Source organism: Euprymna scolopes, chromosome 32 (genome assembly GCF_053919585.1).
Source record: "Euprymna scolopes isolate OS-2025 chromosome 32, ASM5391958v1, whole genome shotgun sequence".
Taxonomy (NCBI): Eukaryota; Metazoa; Mollusca; class Cephalopoda; order Sepiida; family Sepiolidae; genus Euprymna; species Euprymna scolopes.
The window spans coordinates 35,028,954-35,033,330 of NC_136513.1; positions in this window are offsets into that span (position 1 = coordinate 35,028,954).

Sequence of the window (4,377 nt, forward strand, 5' to 3'; positions counted from 1 at the left end):
TCGAGTCGGATTTATATTAATTTCCTTTCCTTTGTTTGTTCCGGCCATGTTACAGTGTGTGTGTGTGTGTGTGTGTGTGTGTGTGTGTGTGTGTGTGTATGTGTGTGCGTGTGTGTGTATGTGTGTGTGTGCGTGTGTATGTGTGTGTAAAAGAGAGAGAACGAGAGAGAGAGAGAGAGAGAGAGAGAGAGAGAGAGAGAGAGAGAGTGAGAGAGATGGTCAAGAGAATACGTAAGGGTGGGGTAAACCAAATTACAGATGCGAAAATATATTTGCACTCATACAAGCACAACAAACATTGAAACAAATTAATTACAACAAATAAATAAAACACAAACAATGATTTTTTTGTTTAATTAATGTGTTTTAATCACTACGAAGACAATTTTTATCATCCATACGTAATCGGACAACAGTCCCAAACTTTTATGTGTCCAGTTATTTATTTATTTTTAATTTTTCTTTTGTAATGGCTAAAATAATTCAGAAATCAGCCTGATATAAACAAGTCTTGTGAAAAAAATGTCCAGCGATCTTTTTTTTTTTTTTTTGTAAAAATGAAGTCCACAATAATTAATGTAATTGCGTTTTTCGTCAATAATATATAATTACTGTAATCATGTATTCTGTAATGAAATCCTATGAAACCTCGTTAAGTCGAACAAAATATTTCGACAATAAACATCAAAGTCAACCACTCAAGAATCTTTCTTTCCAAATAAATGTTTGCATGTAATATATTATGTGTGTGTGTATGTATGTATGTATATGTATATATATATATGTGTGTGTGTATTTTACTCAATTATTATAGATGAAATAGTTATCTACGAACACGTGTTTCATGTATAATATATATATATATGTGTGTGTGTATATATATATATATATATAGGTATATATGTATATTTATGTATGTTTGTATCAATATACGTATTAGATGTATATTATATTATATATTTACATAAGTAAATGTATACATGTATATATAAATATATATATACGCATATATATTTATATGTATATATATGTATACTTGCTATATATATATATATATATATATATATATATAGTAAGTTATGAAAAAACACATATAGAGGTACAATGAATGAGTTGAAAGCAACCATTGAAGGAAGATGTATCAACATACCAATGGGACTGATTAGGAACGTTTTCGCTTCAATCAGTGAGCGTTGTTAGCTGTTCATGGACAACAATTTGAACACTTTCGATAATTAGCTGGTTTTTTATATTTGTTCACAGTATTTTGATGTATGGAACTTTTCTTTCTTATAATAAATGTTGGTTTTATGGTCATTTAAAAAGTATATACACTTTATTGGGACACCCTGTATATATATATATATATTATATATATATAATATATATATATGTCTGTATATATTATATATATGTATATATTATGTATATATTATATATATACACATCTATATATATATATATATATAAGCATGCTGTATACTTCGATAAATCTCTTTAAAGAAACAAGGTAATTACTTCTCAACTATTTTTATTTGCCTTTATATTTTGCTAGATTTTCATCAATATGTGTTATATATATATTAATGTCTATATATACATATGTGTATATATACATATATATATTTATATACACATCTATATATATACATATATATATAAATATATATACATATATATATGCGCATATACATATATATACATAGGCATATATTCATATACACCGATATACACACATAAATATACGTATATATACATGCACATGTATACATGTATACACACACATATATGCACATTTATACACGTATAGTATTTTAATTCTGTATTTAGAAATAAATAAATAGATACATAGATAATTTATATTTTTATATTTATTGATTTATTTAAGTTACTTGTTTTACATGTAAGTGATATTAAGTTGACGGCCAATTTCTGGTTCAATTCCTATGAAATAATATCAAATTAAAATAAGATATACATATTTTTGGAATTAGAGAATTCAAGTGTTATTTTATTTTGATTAATATTTATTTCAAGAAAATATATTGACTTTTAAAAATTAAGCTTAGTGCTTATTTCTGTCTCCGCGGTTCTTGTATGAGAAAATGTTTGACAAAAGTACAACTCATATATATATATATATATATATATATATATATATATATATATATATATATATATATATATATATATATGATAAGAATAATAGTAAATAGTAATCTGACAAAATAGAGAAATAAAAAGGAACAAACCGAGTTATGTGTTCAGCAACGTTTCCTCTTTATTATATATATTATCTTATATATGTATATCCATATATATATATATATATATATATATATATATATATATATATATATATATCCATATATATATATATATTCATATTGCCTATTAAGTATAACAATATCTACTTTAGGAAAGTTTAATTGTAAAAATATATCGGATGTACGTATATATATATGTGTGTGGGGGGTAGGTGTAGGTGTGTGTGTGTGGGGGGGTAGGTGTAGGTGTGTGTGTGGGGGGAATGGGGAGGAATCCTACCCCCTAAAAAGGGGCCCTCTTGTATTCGAATAACCCTTGTCAATAAATAGGCTGGACCGATACACAGCATCATCTTGGCAGAGAAACAAGTTGATAATTCCAGTTGTGGATTTGTGTTTAGTGTTTGTTTTCCTATGAATTCTTAATTTTTTACCTGCAACATTTTTGAACGTTCTCGTGGACCCTCCATCTCAATGGAAATAAGTCGGTCCCCCTTTTTTTTTGTAAAGACATTACAAATAAAAAAAAATTATTTGTTTGTTTAGACATTGATATTCAACATTCATAAAGTTTCATTTATTTTTGTTTTGTTTACATTTATTTTTGTTTGTCTTTTGATTGTTTTTTTTTATTTGACTTTCTTTTTTTACTGTGAAGTGTTTCATCTCATTTGTCATAGTTTCGTTTCTTTTGTTTCGTTTCTCTTTTTCGTTTCGTTTCATTTCATGCATCTTTTTTCTTTCGTTTCTTTTTCTTTTTTCGTTTCGTATCGTTTCTCTTTTTTTGTTTGCTCTGCTCAGTTTGTCTTTTTCTTTCATTTTTTTTTTCATTACATTTATTTTCACTCATATCTTTTTACATTTTATTTATTTCTTTTTAGTTATATTTTACGTTTCTTCGACGTCTGTATGTGTTCATTATTGCATTTCAAATAACACCCCATCGCCATGTTTTTTTTCTCCATTTTTTTACGCCATACGTTCGTTATTTTTAAAAAGTTTTTTTCATTTTCCCCGTTATAGTCGGCCACTTCACACACATCCTTATTTAATATGGCAGCCAGTTGGCTGATGCCATCAGATACAAACAACAAATGATAAAACAGGACACAAAAAGAGAAGATCGAAGGATTTGAAAATGACGTGTAATAGAATGACGAAATAAATTGACACTTAATAATAATAATAATAATAATAATAATAATAATAATAATAATAATAATAATAATGAGGATGATGATGATGATATGATAATTATAATTATAAACATGATAATAATAATAATAATAATAATAATAATAATGATAATAATAATAATAATAATAATAATAATAATAATAATAATAATAATAATAAAGATATTCTACTTGTGAACTAAACGACGAATGAATGTCAAACTATTGATGTGGCTTGCTCAGACGACATCAACTTAGCAAAAATAATGAAAAACTACAGAACTATCAGAAGCTGAGAGTGGGGATTGCTGTGGAACAAGAAAACTTCATCGTGCCAATCATCATAGGTGCACTTCTCTCAATGCCTGATGATCATGTAAAACACTTGGAAATCAAGTAAAACATCAGATGTCAGTTGTGTAAAACTTGGCACAGCAAATATCCTATTTCAGGTACTTTCAATCTAATTGACTCTTTGACTGCCCAGTAGCTTTGATGTAAAAGCCTGTTCTTGGTTGAAAAAAAAAGAATGGTGTAAAACCATACAACATAGTAGTAGTAGTAGTAGTAGTAGTAGTAGCAGTAGCAATAATAATAATAATAATAAATAACAGGATTCTAGATACTTACTTAGAATCCCAACTTATGGTGTACATCTATAAAAATTCCACTCCACCAAAAATTTCAAATCTACAACGACTACAAATGTCGAATCATATAATTGTGACATTTTATTTCATAAAATATATATATTAATATGTTATTTATTATTTTATTGGCAGTTTGTTCTGTCCTAGTTAGTGTGTTAGACTTCTTACTAGGTAGTGAGAAAGAATTGAGATTAACGGAAATGTAACACATGCCAGACAATAATACTTTCTGCCTTAAAGGGTCATTTCCAGTGCGATGATTCGAAGACAAGGATGAGACTGATT